General features: G+C 47.7%; 1 long non-coding RNA gene across 1 annotated transcript in view; it reads left to right on the top strand.

Moving 5' to 3' along the window:
* The window catches only part of LOC132598398 (uncharacterized), a 27537-nt gene extending 2287 nt beyond the window's left edge, over positions 1-25250 (top strand). The window contains exons 2-4 of the long non-coding RNA XR_009566547.1: positions 7378-7462; positions 20457-20557; positions 25133-25250. This is a non-coding gene — a long non-coding RNA (uncharacterized lncRNA). The remainder of the gene's footprint in view (positions 1-7377; positions 7463-20456; positions 20558-25132) is intronic.

The following is a 25250-nucleotide window of genomic DNA, read 5'->3' as shown; positions in this document are numbered from 1 at the left end:
CTTCCCTGGTGGCACAGAGGTTAAGACTCCATGCTCCCAATGCAGGGGGCCTGGGTTCAATGCCTAGTCAGGGAACTAGATCCCACATGCATGCTGCAATTAAGAGTTTGCATGTCGCAATGAAGACCCAGCACAACCAAATAAATAAATAGTTTAAAAAAATAATGAATAAAATTAAAAATATATATATAGGTTATGTAGACACATAACCCCAGCAGATATACATTTCCCCATATATATCCCCAGCAGATATACATTGTTTAAGTTTCCCAGGTGATTCTAATGATCAGCCAGGCTTGGAACCAGCTCTTCCTTCTCAGTCCTTACATATCGAGGGTTCCTTGTTGCTTGGTCAAATGCCCTCTGCCCTCCTCAGTTTATACTTTCCCCAGACATTTTACCAACTCATGGGGCCTCAGGTACCATCTAAATGCAGATCAGGGACTTCCCTGGTGGCGCAGTGGTTAAGAATACACCTGCCAATGCAGGGGACACAGGTTCAACCCCTGGTCCAGGAAGATCCCACATGCCGTGGAGTAACTAAGCCCACACACCACAACTACTGAGCCTGTGCTCTGGAGCCCACGAGCCACAACTACTGAGCCCGTGTGCTCTAGGGCCCGCGTGCCGCAACTACTGAGCCCACCTGCTGCAACTTCTGAAGCCCACGTGCCAAGAGCCCACGCTCCGCAACAAGAGAAGCCACCGCAATGAGAAGCCTGCACACTGCAACGAAGAGTAGCTCCCGCTCGCCACAACTAGAGAAAGCCTGTGCGCATCAACAAAGACCTGAGGCAGCCAAAAATTAAAAATATATATATATAAATGCAGATCACTTTCAGATTTGCATCCCTTATCTGGATCTTTCTCCAAAGATGCATAGCCAGATATAAAATTCCCTGCCTAGATATAAATTCAGATGCTTATCACACTCAGCATCTCACACTCAGCTTGGCAAAGGCAGAATTCATCCTCCTTGCTCCTCCAAACAGACTCCTCCTTCAGCACTTCCTATCTCAGCAAATGCCACCATTATTCACCAGTTGTTCAAACTGGAAACCTGGGTGTCATCCTTGACTCCTCCCCTTCGGTCACCTCCGCACTATAACCCCACTCCAGCCACCATCATCTCCCTTGAGGACTCCTACGTTGCCTTTTTATCTTTCTGGTTCACCTCTGGTCCCTCCAACCCAGTTCCCACATACAATTCCATATGACCTCTTCAACAATACAGATGTGCCCTCTACTTGAAACCCTTCAGTGGCTTCCCATGTTCCCTGGAATGAAGTCCAATGTCCACAACATGGATTTACAGGCCTTCAGAGAGCTGCCCACCTCTCCAACCTCGCCTCTCACCCAGCTCTCTGGACTCCAGTCCAGTTTTCACTTTTGTCAGTTCCACCAACCAGCTGTGTTCCCTCCTCCCTCAGGGCCTTTACCCATGTTGCTACTGCTTCTGCCTGGAAGCTGCTTTTCTCCCCAAACCACCCTCCTGGGGTCTCATTTATTTCCACCCACTTTTCCTGTCTTGGCTGACATGCTATTATTTTAGCCTTCCCCATCCCTCTGGTTTGGTTAAAACTCCTGTTCCTTGGTCCCATCACTCTTAGTCATCTGCTGTCAATTAAGCAGTTGTAGTATGCCCAGCCCCGAGGATAGAGACAAGGACAAACAAAACAGAATAGTCCCTGCTCTCAGGAAGCCCCCCATCTAGCAGGGGAAGAGAGACAATAGATTTTTCTTTTCCACTGGACAGAAACTCCCTGTGGGCAGTTGCCGGAGTCATCAAGGATTGAGTGGCAGAGCAGTGACAGATGATTAGCAATGAAGAGGGTGAGAGAAATGCGGGAGCACATCCACTCAAGGAGGAGAAGCTTTGGGCTGGGGAGAAACATGTTCCACATCCACCTTGGTGGTACCATCGCTGCACACCGTGACACAGGCAGGGACTCCACACGCGCTGCCTCAGGTGTAGCTCACATGCTTCCATATCTATTGCTGGAGATAAATTAACAGCGTGGGTCCACTTACACAAGGAGTTTTTTCAATAAATACATACTACAGTACTATACAGTCCTCGGCTGGTTGAATCAACGAATGTGGAACCGTGCATCTGGAGGGCTGACTGTAAAGTTATACGCAGATTTTCAGTTTTACGTGGGTGGGCCCCCAACCCCCATGTTGTTCTAATGTGCTTGTTAAGCTACCCCATCTCACCTGAGATATAAAGCATCTACTCAACTGTCTCATCAATTTCAGGAAAAGTAGTGGGTATTGGGATCATCTTCCATCATTGGATGGAAGACACACTGCCGCCTTCTCTTGATAACTTGTGTGAAGTACAATGGGCGTTGCTCACTGTATGAACGATGGCTGCTCCAGTTGGTATGGGACTCCTTGATGATGCGAAGTAACCTTGAAGCTGCAGTCGAGACCCTCAAAATCCCCAACCCACAGCCGCCACGAGAGGAGCAGGAGCAGAGCGTGCAGTGCCTGTTCATAGGGATGTGCAGGCCGAATTAGCCCCACTACAACCAGAAGCTGACAGAGCCCCTCAGAGATGATCACAGTCTTGTCTGGATTTGTTCTGTGGACATCACCTCTCAGGGACCTTCTCTGATCTCCGTTCCCACCTTTAAACCGAGTGCGATGTCCCTCAAGGAGGCGCTCCCAGGGGCCTGTTTCCTCCATCACAGGACACATTATGTCACGCGGATTACAAGCTCACTTGGGCAGAGGCAGTTTCTGGTCCATCACTGTTTTCCTGAGACTTGCAGTCCCTAGTGATGATTGCGGAGGGCCTTATTGTTTAAACGAACCTTATCTAGGAGAGAGCTCAGGCCAGAGAGGGGTGGGCAGGGGCCCTGGTTCACATAGTTGTTTGCTAATTTTTCACCTGACAGATGCATGGAAATATTTAAAGGCAGGAAAGAGAGAGAAATTGAAAATAGGCCTGACGCTAACATTTGCAGCGTCCAGGGCAAGAGTACAAATGGAGGCCTACTTAGCACGTGTCTTGCTATTTACATGCACAAGTCAAGCTGATGAACTGTAAGATAAAATACCTTCTACCTCAGCAAACACACCTTCACAACTCAGAGGACCAGAGCTCAATCTAGAATTCTCAGATTCCGTGGAGTTCTGCTGCAGATGTGGTGGCATGGGGACAGCCATGCCAGCGCCGGGCCCCCTCCCTTTCACCCCTTGCTGCACTGGGCATCATGAGGCCACACGTGTGCACATGTTTGGAAACCTGCCCACCTTCTCCCCGACCCTCACAAACAGCCTCCTCTTTACCACGCCTGGGCCTGGGGGTGTACACGTGGAGCCCAGGGACGAGGCCCACAGAGGCCATCTGGGGCCATTTGCGCAGTAGGTCCTGGGGTCCCTGGTATCCAGAGCACGTTCAGGAAGGGGGGTGGCGAGAACCAGGGTGGACGTGTGTCCCTCCCTCCACTGGGAGCAGAAGGGCATGGCCAGGAGAGGGCCCTCTTGTGCAGGCCAGGGACTCGCCTGCTACTGCTGTCTGAGTCCTGAGAAGGCCTCTATGAGGAACATGAGTGAGGGGCAGGCGGCTGCTGCCCCTGAAGCTAGGGGGGTGGGGGGAACGACAGGCAGAGGTGGGTCCAGGTGGAGAGCCGTATTCAGATGAGGTGGCAGGAAGTTAACATGATTTCCATCCTTTAGCCAGGGTTTCCCCGGGAAGGGGGAGGTGACATCTTCTGCTCGGTGGCGGGTGGGGGCCGGAGGCTTGGAGAAGGGTCATAGGAAAGTTTGGAAAAGGCTACGTTCAATAGTATCATGAGAAAGGACAGATAAGGAAACTTTCAGAAGAAACTGGCCGTGCCACGGGCCTGCTGTGGCTGCCAGGTATCCGTGGGCGGGGTGTGCACAGCTCAACTCCAGATGCACCTTCTACATCGACGACAATGTGATGGCGACCCCTCGAGTCGGGCACTGAGTCAGGCATTGCACCTCCCGCACAGTCACGCCTGGCAGCTCCAGGCTCACGCAATCTCCTCTCTGAATTTTGACCTCAACTGTTAATATTGCTTTGCAGAGTCTGAATGAGAGAAAATAGTTTTAAGGGCCCCCATGCTTACTGGAATTACTCCGTAAAGCCATGCCTATTCTATAAGCACTAATTTAACATTACAAATGTGGCCCCCAAACGCTGACAAAGTTCTCCCCGAATGGTGGAGTACTTCCCTTTAATTCTGAGAGCCAGGATCATGCTCCCGGGATGGTGTTTTCCTCATCCTTGTTGCCCCTGTAAACCCCCTCTGAGCACTGGTCCTTCTCTTGTCTCTCGAGGCCCCACCCATTACTTAAAATGAATTATTATTTTAGCATTTACTCTTTGTGCATATTATAGAGAAAGAAAACAATTGTAATTACTATAATTCTGCCATCTCTGAGGTTGCCTCCCTATTTTGCTCTCTGCAAACCTCAAATTTGCTAATCCCCAGGCTGTGACAACACCTCCCTTCTTAAACTGGCAGCCTGCTTCAATTCTTCCCCTCGTGTCATTGTTCCTATTTCTGCCACGTTGTTGAGTTTTGTTTGCTTTCATTCACACATGACATTTTCTTTTCCGTCAGCTGTACTTGTACTTTGAGATAGTAGTGGAGACAGTCCAAAAGCTTCGGGGACAGTTGGTTGTGGAATAAAACAGTGATGATGTGGAGACTCGGGGATGTTCATTTTCTAAGCTTGCAAAGAAATCCTCAAAAGACTGAGGAGCTGAGGCCTCCTCTCAGGTGCCTTTTGTTCCACGTCTTCACGAGTCATTGCTGCTCCTGCCCCAAGGCAGGTGAACCAGCCAGCCCAGGTCCCAGAGTGTACCTAGCTCTGGGGACAGGGGCAGGGCCAGAAAAGCGCATGGGCTGCGAAGGGAGGGAAACCCATTCCAGGCAAAGGAATAGCATCGGCCACCTTCCTCATCGGTGGAACACTGGGGAGGCCCAGAGGCCTGTAGGGCACAGAAGCCTCCACCCCAGCCTTGTCCAAGGAAGCCTGGCCAGCTGATGAGGCCTCCACCTGCCATCGTTTAGAAGAGCAAGAAATGGAATGTGTGATGGCGCTCACAATTTTTTAGAAAACTATACATTCTATAAAATCTCAAACTACCTATGATGCCCTATGACCGGTCTCGTTATCTTTTGTTTTTAACTCTTACTGGGGCACCCTTGAATGTTGAATGGATCCTGACCAAGTCCAGCTGCCCTGGCCTCCATCTCGCTTCTCTCAGGGCTCCTGGACGCCCTCACCCCACACCCCCCAGCTCTGCCATGGCTGCTCTGAGCCCATCCCTGGACCTGAGTGCAGAATGGCTCCTGGCCTCTTGCCTTAGCCCGTGTTCACCTCTGCAATTCTCTGATCCTGTTGTGGAGCAATTTCTGAAATGATCTATTTGGTTCTCCACCTACTACACTAAGGATCTGAACTTTTTGTAAGGATTGGGAATCGTCAGTATGAATTGAACATCTGAACATTTGTACTCTTCTCTAAGACAAGGAACTTCTCATGAATTGTAGCTGGTGTATAAGGCATTTGCCCTATACTAAATGGCCCTGACCAATATGCACTTGGAGTTCTTGCCTCCTGATGTTCATTTCTGCCATTAAAGTGTTGGCTTTAGACTTCTCTCCTAGCACAGCCATACACTTAGCAGATTTTCTGTTTTCAATATGCCGTGGACTAAAGTGACAGATCCCCAAAGGTGTTAGAAGTATGTCTAAAATCATCACAGATGCCCGTGAGTGAGGCCTTGCGTGAGCATTCAGGGACCAGGGCCATGTGCTTCAGTGTATGGACTTTGATTTAGTTTGGTGAATCAAACACCTTTTTTCTTTTTTTTAATCTTATAAATTCTTTTGGCTTCATCTCTAAAATGGGTTAACCAATCTTGTTTACCTGGGTTTTCAGAGATTTTTAGAAAATAAACATTTTTATTACAGCATAACTCACATAAAAAAGTACACAAATCGTAAGTGTACAGTGAGATGAATTTTTACAGAGTAAACACCTGGTAATCCTTCAAGAAATAGAACATCATCAGTGCCTCTAAAGCCGCCTGTTCTATGCCCATTGCCAATCCTCTCTACTCCCCACTACTCAAAGATTCATCTTTGAGTCATGTAGCCATGCTTCATTTTCATTGCTGTATAGTTTTCCAGTGTGAGAACACACTACAATGTATCCATTCCTCTGCTGGACATTTAAGTGGTTTCCAGGATTTGGGGGTTCCGTTGGATTACACTGCTATGAACATTGTACATAACTTTTGATGCACTCATGTACACATTTCTGTTGTTAATCCCAAGAATGGAATTGCTGGATCATAGGCTATGGCTTAATAAATCCTGCCAATAGTTGTGGCATGTGATTGTACCAATTTACCTTCCCACCAGCAGCAAATAAGAGTTCCAATTACTCCAAATGATCAAGGAACTTTTCATTGAACTTTATAATGAATTACTGTGTTTGCCAAATAAATGCCCCTAGTAGGAAGCAGTGGAGTGTGGCAGAAATCATGCTAAAGGGAAACCTCAGGTGAAGCGTGAAATCGTTCTGGACCATGAAGTCCTCATTTCTGAAGCAGAGCTGACCTCTAAGACCACTTTCACCTTTAACACTGTTGGCTCATTTTGTGATTCTCATAAGAAGTGCTTCATTCGTCATGTACTTTCTGGTGTCTCCCTGTGCCAGGCCCAGGACCAGCTCTGGGTGGACGCTAAACAACAGATGTATACACGTGGGCCATCGATGCCCGGCTTCACGTGCACAGGTTAAACTGGAGCAAGGACGCTGACCGCTGAAGGGTTTAGGAAGGGCGGGTGGCAAATGAGCAAGAGACATTTGCAAGAAGAGTTCTTGGGCCCAGAGTGGTGTTATTTTGTTCCAGGCAGCACGGCTGAGCTACCAGAACAAACGGTCCGAGTCCAAAATGAGCCAAGGACGAGGCAATGCTGGGGCCACTGTGGGCGAGTCAGCTCACTGCTTGGCAACACACACCAACCTCCTCTATGCCCACGCAAGGCAGGTGGCTGCTGTCACCTCGGTCAGCCTCCTGCCTTTGACGCTCCACTGCATCAAAGTCTAAGCTCTGTCTTTGGGTGGATGGAGCCTGTGGCTGTACTCAGGCCTGAGCTGCACGAGAGACTTGGAGAATGAGGACCTGGCATTTTCAGTTTCTGTAGAGGGTAGGGGCCCCCAAGCTCAGGAAGGGGTTTGGATATTGGACCACTAGAACTATGGTTACTGATGATAACAAGAGCTGAAGCAGTTATCAGTTATCATCCTTCCTGGAGTTTTAAAAAAAATCACAGCCAAAGAGGATTAAAACACTCTTTTATTCCTCCTTGTTTTCTACAGTTAAAGCTCCCAGGATCCACACCTTAGATCCACGCCACAACTGTCACATGTTCAGAAGTGATACAGCTTCTCAAAACCACGCAAGGTATGCAGGAGGACTGGCCGAGCTGAGTGGTGGACAGATCAAGGCCTTGCAGCTCCCCACTGTTGGAAGCAGCTGTCTAACAGGGCAAGTGTTTGTTCCCAGATCTGGAGCACAATGGTTCATGATTCCTCGATTAAAGGTTTGTCTCCTTCACACAAAGACCTCGGGAGCTCATTCTAAGAGCGTTGGAAATCTGCTTCCTCCCACCTGCCCAGATGCGCAGCTGCGCACTGACAAAGGCACACATACCGTAAACACGCCAGTGTCACCCTCCTTAGCCCCTGGCCCTCCTGGCCACTCCCCTGTCGCTGGGCAGCCTGGCTGGCCTTTGTATCACTGAGTCCCCCTCACCCGACCAGTTATGGACGGTGAAACAGACACATCTTCCTCTCCGCATCCTGACCTTTGCCCCTCATGCTGCTTCCTCTGGCTAAGTTGCCTCATCCTCTCCTGAGGTCTTCTCCCCTGGCTCCTGCTACAGGGCAGGCAGGCAGTCAACTCAGTCTGAGAGGAGGGGACTCGGTGCAGAAGAATACGACCTAAAATATCTCATGGGCAGGAGCCCAGCCCTCGCCCTCCCCACGCTCCTGGTGAGTCACTTTAGGCACTGCCTTCGTCCTGGGGCTCTTTTCAAAAGCAGATGCTCCCAGAAGAGGTCAAATGTTGAATCATCACCCTTGGTGTCCTACTGTGGGTTATTTTCATCAGATCACTTTCCTCTGAATTAGGAGGAGTCTCTAGGGGTGGAGGGAGCTTCTAAAGGTCAGCAAAGGGAGCCGAGGAGTAAGGAGGAGACCTGCTAACAGATCTGATCCACGGCTCCGGAGTCCCCATCCCTTCCTCCCACTGGCCGCCATGCCCCACCCCACCCCCACCTCCCAGGAGAAGAAGAGGCACAGCTCCAGCTGGCTGCCCCAGAGCCTGCTCCTGTCTGGGCCCACACCTCTAGCCCCAGCCCTTCCTACTCTACACTTTGCTCCTCAAGTCCCAAACCCTCACACCTACCAGCCTGCATTCTTAGCAGATCACATAGTTCCCGTTGCTACTCAGCATGAATGTAGCAAAACCAGATGCTGGAGTGGCCCTTTGCAGTTTATGCATATGCTTATTCCATTTAGTCTTCACAACAAATCTGCAGTGGGTGGCTGTTATGCCCACCCCATCACTTAGGAACCTGAAGCTCTAAGAGAATTAAAAATAAAATGAAATAATATCCAAAGGCAGAGGGAGGGGAGGGAGGGGATGTTTTAAGGTCTCACAGCTACATAGTGGCCAAGCTGGTTTGAGTCAACAACTTATCAGATGTCTGGTCGGGTGCTGGAGGACATCAGAGGCATTCCTGGAGGACCCGGTCCCTCTTCCAGTGTCAGGTCTGAGCCACTCAAAGCTTTGATCCTTCTTTCTTGCTTATTGCACTGGCCAGAATCTCCAGTGCAATGTTGAACAGAAGGAATGAGAACAGACGCCCTTGTCTTTTTTCTGATCACAGGGGGAAAGTGTTCATCTTTGATCATTAGGTTTGATGTTAGCTGTGGGGTTTTCATAGCTGCCATTTATCAGTTGAGGAAGTGGTCTTCCATTCCTAGTTCGCTGAGAGTTTTTAATCAGGAACAGAAGTAGGATTTTGTTAAATGCTTGTTCTGCATCTACTGAGGTCATCATATAGTTTTTCTTTTTAAGCTGTCAATATGAGGGATTAGATTGAGTACTTTTTGAACGTTAAACCGATCTTGAATTCCTGGGTTAAATCCCACTTGGTTAGGATGTGTTATCCTTTTAGTATATCGTTGGATTTGATTTGCTAAAATTTTGTTAAGAATTTTTGCCTCTGTGTTCATAATTTGTCTGCAGTTTCTTTTCTTGTCATTTCTTTGTTTGGTTTTGGTATTAGGGTAACACTGACCTCATAGATTGGGTTTAAAGGTATTCCCTTCTCTTCAATTTTCTAGAAGACTTTTTGTATTATTTATTCCATAAATGTTTTGTTGAGTTATCTGTGGCTGTTTTGATACTTTTTGGTTGTGATTTAAAAAAAAAGACATAATCCAGAAAATGTCAACATCAGGAAATCCCAATGGCTATTGTTGGCATCAGCATCCTCACCAGCAACAGACGGCATCATTATTGTTTATCATCCCTGACAACTCCCAGGAGGAATGAAGCTGGCATCTGAATGATGCTCTAGTGGTACTTTATGGGGCTGAAGTCACCGAGAGCTTCTTTCTCATTCGACCCAAACATTTCAGAAACCAATGGCTTCTGAGAATTAGTACTAACTCTTCCAGACCCTGACCTCTTTTGCACTGTTCAGATTCTTTCCATCCTTCCAGGCTTAGCTGGCATCTCTTTTGACTTCCGTGAGAATCTGCCAACACCCCACCCGGGCCTGTCTTTGAATTCCTGTCACCCTGACAGCCAGAACTACCCAGTTAAGCTCTTTGTGAAATTCTGCCTTGTGTTATTTTCTTGTTGATTCTTCTATATGTTTCCCTCTAACTAGATTATAAGTTACGTGTCTTCTATTGCCTCAAACATCTGATGGAAGGTTGACTGATTTAGGGCTAGTCATCCTAGCATATGGCATATGAATTTCTAACTTCACGATGTCTGCTCATCCAGCAGTGGTTCTGCTAGGAAACAAATACGAGGCAGAACATCTTTTCATATACAACTTTGTCTCATAAATGACTGCATATGTTCTACGTCAGTTCTGCATATCTCCTAAACATTACTCGGTTTTCCTATTGGCAAAATGGCGGGCCTGAGTTTTTTCTCTTCATGAAAACCCTAGAAGCATGGATGACAAGTTAGTGTCTCAATATCGGAAGCGTTTCTGCCTACATTTCATTACACTCTCCCATGAGGTGGAAAGAGCAACTCTCATGCTCATATTTTAAGAGGCCTGTCTTTCCAGCCCTGGCCCTGTCCTGCCTCCTCTGAACTTGGCCTTGCCACTCACTCCCTGAGCCCCACACCCATGTGCTGTTCGGTGCCCCAGGCCTCGCGTTGTGCACTGGGCCTGGAAATCCACCGGGGTCTAATTCAAACATATCCTCAAGTGAATACTATCTACTCCCACCCCCAAGCAGAATTAATTAGTCAAGCGTAAATTTCTAAAAACCCGCCTTTTTATCTGCTTCATCACATTCTATTTTTTAAAATCTGTAGAACTCGTTAATCAAACTCATTGATGAAATATGCCTTCATTTCAAATATAAATAGGTTGATAGTCATTTCCATCATTGGAGAGTTTGTCAGTATTTCCAAGGGCAGTGAGCATTGATTCTGAAGGCCCAAACCCAAGCTATTAGCAACTGTTAAAATAAACACGTCTACTACCAAAACCAGGAAGTCTCTAAGTGCTGTCTTGTCTCACTGTTTTCCAGTTCCCCATTCTTCTGACCCTTGTTTCTCCCTGGCTATAGTCTCAAGTGTCTCTTTGTATCTGCTTGTGGCTCTGCCTTGGCCCAGGGCTCCTGGCTATTTGTTTATTCTTCCCTTTTCTTGCCTTTGTTGCCTTCCTCATTCTTTTATTGTTGTCATAACTTGGGCTGGCTGGACATTAGGTCACAGCAGGTCTTGGCAATCAGGAGTCAAGAATGACAGTGACTCTCAGAAACTTTCCTAGCGACAGAGCCCAGCCCTAGTGAGGGTGTTGTGATAGGCACCACATCTTCACTTCTTGCCTCAGAGAAATCCAGCACAGCAACGTGTCTGCGTAGTTATTCCCTTCCTACCTAATCCCTGGAGACCAGCTGTCAGCCTAAGACTGAGTAACACACAGCAGGTGCCTTGGACCCCTGGATCCTGAGTGTCAGAGCCACTTAGCTCGCACACACACCCAGGCCCAGTGGGTACCAGATCACAGTGTTGATTAACTGACATTATGTTCATGCGAATTTTATGTGATTATATTTTTGTTCCCATTAGATTGAAGTTTCGTTTGAGTTAAAATAACACTTTAGCCTTTAAAGTTCCATGTTGCACTTTTGCAACTCTTCAGCTTACCAGCCACTCAGGTTATTTTTTAGTTTTTCTTTACGTGTTAACCCCTTTATATGTTACATCCCAAATATGTGTATCTAAAATTGAAAAACACACCTTCCTCTGACAGATGATCTTCCAGGCCCCTCTTCTGCTCTCGTTCCTCCTGCTTTCTTCCCTGGGCGGCTGACCCAGATCAAGGGCAGATCAAGGGCTCTCTAGCCCTCTGCTGCCCAGGTGGGTTTAGCCAACTGGGAACCAGAGCAGGAGATGGGTGGCGGAGAGGGACGTAGGGTATTTATTCCCCCAGCTCCCTCAGGGCAAGGTCACAGCTCTCAACTGGAGGACCCAGGTCCTCTCAAGGAAGACTTCTCTGTGAAGCTTTCTCCTTCTGTAGCAACCCCCGGAGCTGCACTCTCCCTTCTGGTTTCCTGACACCCAACCGCACCTCTTTAAATTCTTCCTTTATTGAATCCTTCATGAGTTTTCCTAACTCTGTTCCATTGATTTCCTGCTGATAGATTTCAAAAAGTGTTTGAAATCCTCATTCAGAGGTAGTGGCACGTTGACAATGTCAAACCACATTTGGGTGCAGACACCTAGACATCTCATAACAGAGGAGAGCGACTGACTCAAATGGGAGCCTGGGTGAGAAACCCTTTGATTTCACTCAAGGCAGTTGCATCTCAAATACAGCATTTTTTTAATGCAACCGTCCTGTAATGACCATAAAACTCAGTGTTCTATTACTGCAAATCCTGTGTTGGGACTGATTAATGGCTTTGATTGCAGAATTACTGGGAAATGAGTAAATACCATAAAAGTTGTTTCGAAACGTGTTTTAAATCACCCCTGGGATTTGGAATCATGGCAATCTTAAACTCTTCCCTGCTTCTCCGTGTAGGGAGAAGTCAGGTTGTGGTTTTATGCCACCAGTATAAGCAACTCCATTCCCCTCTGCTCAGCCAGTTGGTGAAATTTAGGGAAGGTGGGGGTTCAGCCTGAGAACCTAACCTGCAAGTCCCCAGGTGTTGTGTGTCCTGAGGACCTCCCGCATGCCAGGCCCTGCGCCCAGCGTGTCACGTGCAGGGTCCCATCCATCCTCAGCTCAGTCCTGTGATGGGGCTGCTGGTCTTTCTCCTTCACCTGCCCCCAGACCTGCTATGCTTTGGGCTCCCTGGTTCCATGGTGTCCCCGCAGGCTGTCAAGGCCAGCAGACAGCCCCTCACTTGGAAGGGGACATGCAGGAGATGCCACTAATCACTCATGCGGGCCTTCCCACGGGTTACCTCACCTGCCAAGGTGACCAAGTTATGAGCCTAGGATTGCCACACGATATCCGGTGACTCGCTCCCTGCCAGCATGTGATAGGCCTCTCAGAGGCACAGTGCCCCGTCTGTTGAGTCTCATGGAGGGAAAATGGTGTCTGGAGAGATGAGTGTTCCTCTTTCTCACTGCTCACAGGGTGACTTTATAGTTCAGGGAGCAAACAGGAAGTAGGATCTTGCTGTCTCTCCTACACAGAGGCATTGGTGTGGCTCCAGGCACCCCCCATCACCCCCCAACTGTCATCATGGCAATGCCACAGGAGCCACTGTGCAGAGCTGAGCCCTCTGCCCCTCCCGGGCCACCCTGTCCCCAGCCCCAGCCCCTGCCTGGCCCCTCCCCAGCCCAGGACTGCACCTGCAGACCTGAGCCAGGTCAACCCATGTCAGGTGGTTTCACAGGCCACCCCGATTCCCTGGTTATTTTCTCTTAACTTCACCCTGCGTTTCACAGCCCTGAATTTTGGAGAGCCCCCTTCCCCCCGTCGCATTATGGCACGTGTTTTTGTGTGAGTGTTATTTACTTCGCTGTCCCAGTGAAGGAAGAGGGAAGTTGGAGGTTCCAGCAGCCGCATCAGGAGGCCGCCTTTCGAGGCCTGCCCTGCCCTCTGACCCCTTCCTGCCCTGGGATCGTGACCCCACGCACAGGAGCGCCTCTGTCGCCTCTGGAACAGGCAGCCCCCCTCAGCCAGGGTGCCCACCCCAGGTTCCCAACAGCGCCCTCTGGAGCGCAGAGCACTCAGGCTCGGCTCGGCTAGGCCTCCAGGAGAGCTGCAAGCCGGGCCTCGGAGCATCAGAGACAGGAGCTGCACAGAGAGAAGTAATCGTGCTCTCAGAGGCCACTGGGCTGACCCCACAGCAGGAGGGAAAAAGTGGCTCCTATTGGCAGCTCCAGTCTTGGCCAACCCCAGCCCTTCCTAACCCTCACCCGACCCTGCAGCCCCGCCCCAGGTTGCATTTCTGTGCACTAAGAAGCGTTTAACGCTCCATGACCCACCTCATCCCAAGGTTTGGCATCGTATCTTACACACACACACGCATACATGCACAAAATACATATACACCTCTATACACATAATACTTACAGGTTCATGCACACTTATGCACACGTGTACACAGAATGTGCACATATTCCATCTTACACACGTACACATACATCACACACACACACACATATATATATATATACTCTCACAAACTACACAACCAACCGTTAACAGTGGCTCTCTGTTGCCCAGGCAGAGTGGCACCAGTTCTGGTTCAATCCTTTCCACCCACCACCTCCCTTTGATGGGAAGTTGGGGGTAGGGGATAGTGGCCATTGGACCAGTTCATCCCCATCACACCGAGGTGCTATTAAATAAGTAACTTTTAGATTAAGAAGCAGAATGGCCATGATTTAGGATGTGTCTGCTTGTGACCGAGGCGAGCACGTTTCTGAGGATCATACCTTCTCCTCTTTCCAGCTGTGGACTCATCCAGGGCAGGGATGCTTTCTGACTTTTTTATTTTTATTTTTTGATGGTTCGCTTGTTTTTATCCTAAGTCCTTATCACAGGCAGGTGGTGGGTGCCTGGTTTTAATGAATGGATGAAAGAACGAATGGATCAACAAATCCATTCATTAAAAGCAATGACTGTGATTAATGGTGAAGATGACCACAAAAACTAGATGTTTGAAAGGATGGGTGAGGGATGGCATGAGGAATAAGATAACCTGATAAATTGTTACCTTCTAATTTTTTTCTCTCACTAACTCAAGTCTGCAAAGAAAAGTCATTTGATTTTTTTAGTGATAAATTAGTTGCTGGCTCCTGGTCCCAGAGCTTCCTGGCTGGTGGAGAACATGAGCTATCCATGTTAAATGTCCTTGTCCCACGTTACACAGCAGCAGGGCATGTGTAGGGGGGGAGAACCAGTTCTTGTCCTCTGTCCCCAAATGGCCTCTTCAGGACCTGGGTTCCTTTGCAGCATCTGTTCCGGGGTGCCTCGGGGAGTGGGCATCTGGGCCGTGGCAGCCTGTCGCCCTGTTTCCCAAGCGGTGTCACATGCTCTAGGCCTCCAGGATCCAGGCTGTGAGTGGACGTGAGCCAGGCCCACTGGGCCAAACTCTAAAGAGCTCGGGGTTGAGGACAAACTGGAAAGACATTCAAGTTGTTCACAGCACCGTGCTAAACAAGACATCTCTATCTAAAACTAAGTCTGCCTTGTGGCCCCCAGTTGGCAGCTTTTTCTCTGGAGGAAAGATTCAAGCCCTACACAGACTAGTTCCCTCTGTAATTCTCCTAAGGATGTATTTAGGCCACACCCTCATCTCCAGAGGGGCCAAGCATTTCAGCACAGCTCCCTCTAGTTTCAGGCCTCCACAGAGTGCTGTGTGTGCATCTCTCCTGCCTTCCCTTCCACACATTCACATCCTCAAGGGCATCCCCCTAGAACCGCCTAGAGAGGTAAACTGGCCATACACCTTCAGCCCCATGTCCAGATGAAAGAGAAGGACAGACATTCAAATGGGAGAGTCTATTGAAGGAGAAGAATTGTCAGTGACCAGAGAGGGAGGTGGCCTTTGCTTGCCCTGGAGCACACTGAGAGGTGGAGGAGGGAGAGTGAAGACGGCCCACTCTCCTTTCTCCCTATGGTGCTGGGAGGTCGGCCCTGAGCAGAGAGATGAAGGATTAGATGGGGGAGAGGGGTTGGCATCTTAAATTAAGTGGCCTTAGGTATTTATCACCCTCCAAGTAAAAGTAATCTTGAGATGTCAAGACGTCAGGAATGGAAATTCAACTAAATATGTTTAAAGAAAGAGAAAGAAGGTAAAGTAAAGCCATTTCCTGTTTATGTCCTAGCAGGTTCAGCTACTAAATAGATCAACTTCCTCCAGCCCCGGGAGACACTGTCTACCCTGGGGAAAAGCCTTCTCATTTTGTGTTTATTCTAGACGATCTGGGTCTGACCTGAGAACATAGATCTTTGGAAGACAGAGCTAGTCTGACTTAGAGGTTACTGTACTCGCCTGCCCACTGCATCCTTCCCAAAGGGAATGAGGACAGGGCCAGCCCCAGCTCAGACGAGAAGCTGGGAAGAGGGAAAATGTAGGAAGCAAAAAATGTGTCGAGATTACTCAAAAAAAAACCCTTAGCCCAGACGCACCGGTCAAAAGCAAAAAGTACTCAGAGATCAGGGCGAGGGCTGCTCGAACAAGGAGGCATCCTTGGCTTCCTGACATCCTTAAGGGGCGGGGATCTGATGGCTCCTTCAGCTCATGCACGCCCTTGGCCTGTGGACCAGCCAGCGAATCTTTCTCTCAGGGACCTCGGTTTTCCCCACTGTCAAAATAGACACCAAAAGCTGGTTCCAGTGACCTCACCAAGTAGCATGAAGTCAAATACAATTTCATGGCCTTACATGAAGGAGGAACTCTGAAAACTGCAGGAAGCCACCCTGAACCCAAAATATTCCCTGTTGTCACTATTGCCAATTACTGAGGCCCTTATGGAGACTGGTTACCTCTGTAATTCTCCGAAGGATGTATTTAGGGCATTCTTGCTTTGTAACTGTCTTTGGGATTTTGCAATACAGTATTCAACTAATTTTAAATATGCATAGTCTCAGCTTACAAACAAGTTGTGTTCCAAAAGTAGCTTTGCAGGTTGGTTAGTTGGCTCTCAGAATTCAGTTTCACATGAAAACTGTGCTAAAACAAAATCTATGATTCATGTGCAGTCAAGCTAGTAGAAAACAATACTGTTACAATGCGGTAATGAAGCCAAATGGAAAAAATATTCTATTAAAACTGACCAAGGGAATGGTACACTGACTAGCTTAAATCCAGGTACTTTAAAATTCTCCACTAATATGCTTGAATGCTGCTGTTTCCTGTATCCTGAAGCCTTGTGCTGGGCATAAAGCAGACAAGGAGGGAAGGTGGAAAATTGTGATGGAATTCCTAGCAAGTCAGAGCAACCCACACATTTCTCCTCTAGAACTTCCCGGAGCTAGGCTTCCTCCACCGTCTGTGTCCACCGACCACTTCCTGGCTCCACCCCACCCTTAACACGCCTCCCCATCTTCCTCTAGCAAAGATGAGGGCCACACACAAGGTGTTACGATTTAGGGGGCAGAGGGGTTGACATTTCTACTTTTAAATTTACTAAGATACTTTAACTGCAAAAAAGGAAAGTAGCAGGTCCTCAGTTGCCAGGTTCTAACCCAGAGGAACAGAGCATTAAATCAAGCATGGAGCGACCCTACTGTGTTACTGCACAGGCCACACGTTCATGACGCCGGCCCTGAACGTGGCATCCACCTGCTGGACAGCCTTGACCCTCCTGGGTCATGTCTCATTTCCTGTCCATATTTCCCAGGTGCCTTCGTTTAGCCTCCCTCCATTGTGTGGACCATGCCAAGGGCCCCTAAGAAAGGCACCTCTGGGTCCTGGCCTCAGAGACGCCCTCTGTCTCCAGGGTCTTACAACTATTTGGCTAAGCAGACAGTCTCTAAACCAGCACACACTTTCCATCTCACACTGTGCCTGCACAAAACTTCCTCTATGACAAACTTTCAAAAATAGGAACACAGCACCCCGGGACAAAGGCAACAGACATGGCTGCAGGTGTCACACTGGGTTCTTCCTGTTTCTGCATCTATGTGTTCACTGGTCTACACTTCAGCATGCTGGCTGCACCCAGGCCTTTCTTTAGGTTTTTAGCCAACATTAAGCCCCACTGTGATGGTTAATTTTGTGTGTCAACTCGACTGGGCCACGGGATGCCCAGATATTTGGTCAAACGTTATTCTGAGTGTGTCTGTGAGGGTGTTTTTGGATGAGATTCACATTGGAATCAGCAGGCTAAGTGAAGCAGATTGCCCTCCCCAGTATGGGTGGGCATCGTCCAATCAGTCGAAGGCCTGAATAGAACAAAAAGGCTGACCCTCTCAAGACTAAGGGGAAAACACACACCCTGCCTGATTCCCTTGAGCTGGGACATCGGTCTCCCGCCTTTGGACTCAAACTGAAATGTTGGCTCTTCTTGGGTATGGAAACTGCTTGCTTGGGGACTGGAGCTTCCACCACCAGCTCTCCTGGGTCTCCAGCTATTGACTGCAGACTGTGGGACTTAGCCTCCATAATCTCATGAGCTAATTCCTTATAATAAATTTCTACTATCTGTCTATCTACCTACCTACCTACCTATGTATCAATCTTAAAAAAGCCTTTGTTTTATATGTATTTATATTTTTACACACATATATATATATATATATAATCTCCTATTGGTTCTGTTTCTCTGGAGAACTGTAACTAATGCACCCCGTCTATCCAAAGAAAGTGCAGTTAGGATTGAAAGTGCCCATAACGACGAACAGGATGTCAGTGCCCTTCAACCAACGGCCCCCAGGAACACACCTGTGGGTGACCAGCATCACACTGAGGGAGAACATTCACTGTGGGGAACTGTGGAGCATCTCTGTAAGAATAGCAAGAACCTATTATAGAATTTGGGCTTTGGGGGTGATTGGGAAGGATCCAAGAAAGCAATGGATTGCACAAAAAGTAAGGACAGAAAGTGAGACAATTCTGTTTATCTCAACAAATACCTTCTCTCTGGGGAGGGCTAACTAGAGCAGGGATAAAGCTATGCTTGGTAAAGACGCCGCAGTCACTCATTTCAGCTGACGGGAGTGTTGTTTGGAAGTTTGTGGTGGCACGGTGATTTTGGTTTGCCCTGGCTTGGACAAAGGTACGAAGTGGCCCTGTGTTGTCTCACTTTGTCATGGTCTCAGAGTGGCCTTTTCTGATGTTGGTGTTCTGTGAGATTATTTGTGTCCCGCTACCCCATGTTCTCAGTCACTTCTGCTCCCCCAGTTCTCCCCTCCCTTGCCCCAGCCTGCCCCTCCACCCAGAAGAGATCTGAAAGCTTATCCAGAGAGGCAGATGGCTGGGTCTCCCCTATGCAGACAGAGGGTCTCTGGGACCTTCTGAGGGGAGTAGCCGCAATACACACAAGCTTCTTTCCTGCTTATTGTGACTCCCTTTCTAAAATCTTTGTACTCTGTGTTATTACCAAAACCCAAGCACTGTGCTGAACACTTTACATATATTCACGAATTCCACCCTTAAAACAACCCTAGAAGGTAAGTATGGTATTGTTTTCATTTTGATGGTGGGGTAACCCAGGTACACATAGAGTAAAAAGCAATAACAACAACAAAGCAAACCCTGACAACAGAGAACTACTCCACCCACCACGAAAAGTCCCTCTTGTGCTTGATCACGTAGCACGATGTGCATCTATGCAGGATGACATAGACAAAGTCAGAGAACTTCCTTTCCATCTGCACACTGTTTCCAGAGTAAACTATCATTTCGCCCTGGACCAAAACCCTGCAGTGCTCCCTACTGCCTAAAGAATGAAGCCCAAATGCCTTACATCGAGACCCAGGCCAGATTTGAGACCCTGTCTCGACTATGCCGGTGTCCTTAGTTTTCCCTTTCCCCTAAGTGAGCTTCCTGCTATGCCCACAGCCATACATTCACTGCCCCCTGAACATGTCAAATGCATTTCCACGTCCATGCTACTCCCTCCAGCTGGAATATCCCCCGACCTCCATCCAATCTCAGTTCCATCTCTCCTTCCCAACTCAGATCTGTGTTCCTCTGTGCAGTTTTCCTGGCAGGTATCCTGTGCTATTTTATATTCTTATTTACGTTTTTATGTATCACCCTTGTTGTCCCAATAAGACCTATGGCAGATAGTTTGCAAAACAACCACAGTAGTTTCTCCCCTGCCTAGATGTGTGTCCTTTTGCAGCATGACTTGCCCTGGCCACTTCTACCTTCAAGAGGCAGAGTCTTTGTCTTCACTCTTTTGAGTCTGAGTCTGAATGTAAATATGACTTGCCATTGGAACGTTAGATAATCCTCGCCACCGTGTGAGGAGCCTGGGCTAGCCAGCAAAGGATTAGAAAACACAAGGAGCAGAGATGGATCTTCCCAGCTGATCAACCAAAACCAAGCTGTCTAGACCAAGCAGCCTGCCAGATGTGTGAATGAGGCCGTCCTAAACCATCCAGCCCCAGTTAAGCCATCCTGGACAGAAAAGCATTCAAGCCAACCCAAGGAATTGTGAACAAACAATAGATGTTTGTTTTTACATGCCAGGATGTTTTGAGATGGTTTGTTATGCAGCAACAGCTAACAAATACAACATTATAAACTCCATCAGGTGCTGCGCTATGACCCACCTTGCCTGAATTCTTGGAATTCAGCCTTGCACATGACAGTCAGTCTTCAATAAATGTTTGTTTTTGATGATAACAACTTGAATAAAGAATGTTGAGGAATTCCCTAGAAGTCCAGTGGTTAGGACTCCATGCTTTCACTGCTGAGGGCCCAGGTTCAATCCCTGATTGGGGAACTAAGACCCCACAAGCTGCAAGGCATAGCCAAAATAAATAAATAAATAAAGTAAAAAAAAATAAATAAAGTAAAAAAAAAAAGAATATTGAGAGCTGGAGTTTGAAGGAGGCCAGGCCTAACCTTCAGAGAGGATGGAGATCTGGCGGTGCCTGGGAAAGTTGTTTCATGCTTAAAACCTGGACTGAGCCAACTGGGTGATATCAGAGTTCATGTTAGCCTACCTTAACTCTGTGGAGTTTCTATCATGAAATTCCCTTTTCTCACAGGACAACTTAGCTATGCACTAACTTGGCCATCACGTGCTGGATTCAGCTGATGGAATAGCAGGAAGAGGTTACCTTTGGGAAGAGAGATGCAGCCTCTGGAGGTGAGCTCTCACATTTTATCATTCCTTCCATTTATCTAGTGTTTACTGAACACCCACCATGTGCCTGGTGGTGGGCTGGGGACTAAGGAAATGAACAAGCCTGATCCCACCAGGTCCTCAAGGGGCTCTAGTCTGAAGCGTCAGAACACGTCTGACCATCTGGCTCAAGTTCAACAAGAAGAGAGGTGAGTTAGAGAGCTCCTGTTCTAGGGTTCATTTTCCTGAACAAATTTATAGACAATTTCCCAAGGCTTTATATTTTCTTAACCAAACTGAACTTTTCTTAAGAAAACAAGTAAAAATTAATTGTCCTTAATGGTATAATCATCTAACTCCAGATGTAACGAAACTGTGCAGCTGAGTCCTGGGTGCCGCATTCTCAATATCAAGACCTCAGACCGTGGTGGAAGAATGAAAGGCAGTGATGCCTGGTGTCCTCCAAAGGTTCTGTGACACCCTGCCTGATGGCCAAGGGCCTGACCGTGGCTCCTCGGATGGGTTATAGTAATCACACACCCAATCATGGATTACTGGGTATTGAGTGCTTATTATTTAAGTGCTAACAGTTTTAAACACTCTATTCTTTTCAATTCTCTCAGCAACCCCGTGAGATAGGAACTACTATGATGTCTTTTTGCAGATGAGAAAACCGAAGCACTAAGAAGTTAAGTAACTCACCCAAGGTCACACAGCTAATACGTAGCAGAGCTAGGGCTTGACCTCAGTGTTTTCGTTTTTATCTTTCGTAATGCTTGCACCACTTTAGACCTGGCCTGTTAATAGCATTGTTGGGAGACTCTCTGGACTCCTTTCCTTTCCTCCCACTCTAGAACTTCAGTGTCCCTGCAGCCCGGCACTTATTTATAGGTGGTAACTTGCCTTCTGCTGTTTTTGCTCTTAGAGGATTGGAAGTGCTTCTAACACAGCACTTTACTTCCAGTTTGGTTTATCTTTGAGCTTTAGCTCAAAACAAATAAGAGAGCCTGACCTGTTCCCTCCAGGCAGCTTCTGAATGAGAGCCTTCCAGAACTGTCAGCCAACGCTTAGCTGACACCAGCCCAGCTCCAGGCTGCAGGTGATTTGGGGAGGCTCTGGGAGGCTCGCGGGCGCTCCTGTCCCAGCGCTGAGCAACAGGCCTGCAGACCGGGCTGGCTGAGTGAGGGAGTCACTGGGTCCTAGAGGCAGGAAACGACCTCACCTGCCAGACCAGGACCAGTATTTTCTACTTTCAGTTATAGACATTTTGTAAAAAGAAGAAGAGAAAACCCTGGAGAGATGGCTCCCTACCTGGATGTGGTCCCCAGCCCCTCCCTTCCTTTCCTGCTCTCTGTCCGGAGCTACTTCCCTCCCTCCCTCTCCTCTCAGCCCAGCCCTTCCTTTCCTCCTCCTCTCCCATCCCCCTTCGCACACAAGATCTCCTCTCCCTTTCCTAAAGTCCAGCCTATAGGAATTTCCTCCTAATTCAGATCCGGTTTTCCAGCGTTACCATGGCAACCCGTGGCTACCAAGGCTTTTCAGCAAAGTCACTTCTCCCCTACATTTTCCATAGAAATCTGCATTCTACATCTTGCTCCTCCCCACTTGCCGTGTTTGAGCGAAACTCTAGCCCCAGGCTCTCCAACATCTTTAAATGTTTTTAAACAGCCATATCTCTTTTATCTCAACTATGTTGATGTATTTTGAATAATTTAAGATACAATGTCATCGACTTAGTTAATTCCGAATACATCAGTACAATTTTCTCCATGGAGCGTACCTGGCTTACTTAGTGAGGGGTGGACAAGTTGCATTTGTATTTATGCAGGGGCGTTGACAGGAGCTGAATTGTGAATACTGAGTAGGGAAGTGGCTCAGGTGGGACTGTTGGTGCCCCACAGGGAAGGTGGGAGCAAACCAGAAACCTGCCCCAAGGAGATTGTCCTGCCCACAAGTGTCAGTGAGAGCTTGTGAAAATAGGCACAAAACACCCAGAACTCAGCATCCTCTCCAAGCCCTGAGCAAAAAATCCTAAATCTGGTGCAAAGGAAAGAATATGCCCTCTGAAATTAGGCAGAATTGAGTGTTATCCTCAATGCTGTTAATGAGCTAGCTGTGCTTGGGCAGGTTCCTTGCCCTCTCTGAATCTCAGTAGTGTATCTTTCAAAGTTATTGGGAGAAATAAATGGGCGAATGCACGTAAAAGGGCCTAAAGTAGTTCTCGGCACACACTCGCGAAAGAGTAACCGCCACATTCCAGTTACTGTCATGAGCAAAGTTCTATGAGGCACAGCATCAAGATTCAAGCTGAGCACGAGAAGCAGACGCCACGGTCACCAAACAATCAGGCTGCACAGCTGGTAACCAAACCAGAAGCCATGGTCTCCACACTCCAAAGTTCAGGATATAAGCAGTAATGAGACACTAAGACACCAAGTCTCATCAGACGCTGTTACAGGAGCAACATCGTAGCATCATCAGGTAGAAACTGACCCAGCAAAGGAACCGTGCACTGGCTGCTTTCAGGGTCCTCTCGCCTCTCCATGGCCTACTGGAGATGTGCTGGAATGTGTGTTAGGCAAGCCAAGAGCTGGGAGCAGGACAGTGTAGGGAGAGAAAGCCAGGTCCCTACTGGGGCCCAGGAAAGAAGGTTGAGCACACACAGATGGGAACTTGACCTGAGCTAGTTCAGCAGGACCCGTGAGTGTGGGGTTGGTTCCAAGCCTTGAACCTTCAACTTGAAAAATATGTCATGCAGATATTCTGAAACTTAGTGCATGACAGGACGGTAAATGAGACATTTCCTGGCATCCACAGCAGCAGGGGCCACATCAGCAGCGCTGTACATACTAAGAGACTATACCTACAAAAGCAACCACTAGCTCAAGACCCCCTTCTAGGATATATAAGAGGAGATCAAGTAAAACTACTGGGGGCCCCTTCTTTGGAAGTTGTTTCCCAGGCAGAGGTAGCAGGGAGTGGGGCAGAGAATTTGGCCCATGTCTGCTCGAAGGTGGTGGGCTGCTGTTTGAGAAAAATCTAAAGGTGAGACATTATAATTAAGCTTCTCCTGAGGGTGGAGGAAGAAGAGAAGCCAACTGCACTTTTAGAAGCAAAGGAACACAGGTCTCACCACGGGTCAGCCATGAGCTCCCTGAGAGGGAGTCAACTGCATAGTCTTGAACAGGACTCTGCCCAGAGGCCCTCCCAGAGGAGTGAGATAACACAACAGAGGGTCTGTGTGGGGCGGACTTAGGAGCCAGGAAGGAGTCATAAGTAGCCAGCTGGAAGAAGCATAGTCCAGGACAGAAAACTGTGGTTAGAGGGATCCTGGCAAACCCACAGAAGAGATCTATGAGGGGGAAAATTAGCATCTGAACATGAGTCACACACAGAAGGCACCAAACCGGGTGACAGCAGTACAGATATAGTAAGAACTTTTCTCTTCCGCTTATCTTCCTCTCTCCTTGAGCCAACCACGGAGAAGCTAGAGGCAGGATGGGGCAATAGAGGGCAACAAGATGGGGAGGTAAGGAAGAAAAAACTGGTCTCCAAACCTACGCTCAGCCACTGCATGTTTCCTAGCCGAGTATGGTCTTAACCAGGAGAGGAGCTTACTCCAGGTGAAGGATACATTTTTTTTTTCTTTTCTCAGCTTTATTGAGGTATAATTGACAAAAATTGTATGCATTTAAGGGGTACAACGTGATGGTTTCATATAAATACACACTGTGAAGTGATCACCACAATCAAGCTAATTAGCATTACCTCACACAGTTACCATTTCGGGGTTTTCTTTTCTTTTCATCCCCCTACACCCCATCCCCTCTGGCAATCACCTTTTGTTCTCTGTATCCATGAGTCTATTTCTGTTTTGTTATGTTTGTTCATTTCTTTTGTTTTTTAGCTTCCGTATATAAGTGAAGGCATACGTCTTTCTCTTTCTTTGTCTGACTTAGCTCACTTACCATAAGACCCTTTAGGTCCATCCATGTTGCTACAAAAGGCAAGATTTCATTCTTTTTTAGGGCTGAAAAGCTGTGTTATATTCTATTGTATATCTATCTCCTATCTATCTATCTATCTATCTAATCTTCTTTATCTATGAACACTTATCTTTATCTATGAACATTTATCAATGAACACTTAAGTTGCTTCCATATCTTGGCTAGTGCTGCAATGAGCATATGAGTGCATGAATCTTTTAGAATTAGTGTTTTTGTTTTCTTTGAAAAAATACCCAAAAGTGGAATTGCTGGATCATATGGTAGTTCTTATTTTTAATTTTGGGGGGAAACTTCATACAGTTTTCCATAGTAGCTATACCAATTTACCCTCCCACCAACAGTGCATGAGGGTCCCATTTTCTCCATAACTCACCATCTGTTGTCATTTGTGGTCTTTTTGATGATGTCCATTCCAACAGATGTGAGGTGATATCTCATTGTAGTTTTGGTTTGCATTTCCCTAATTATTAGTGATGTTGAGCATCTTCTCACGTGCCTGTTGGCCATCTGTATGTCTTCCCTGGGAAAATGTTTATTCAGGTCCTCTGCCCATTTTTTTTCTTTTTCCCATGGGCAAATCTGTTTTATCCAGAGTAACTGAAAAGCACCACCAGCAGCAGCTCCTAGCCACCCCATGGGCGGATCCTGCAGATGCTCTGCTGCACAGAAGGCACGGGACCCAAGTGCAATTCCGTTGACACCAAGTTCTA

Source organism: Globicephala melas, chromosome 13, assembly GCF_963455315.2.
Source record: "Globicephala melas chromosome 13, mGloMel1.2, whole genome shotgun sequence".
NCBI lineage: Eukaryota > Metazoa > Chordata > Mammalia > Artiodactyla > Delphinidae > Globicephala > Globicephala melas.
The sequence above is the reverse complement of the archived record's forward strand: the minus strand, read 5'-3'. Positions and strand labels throughout refer to the sequence as shown.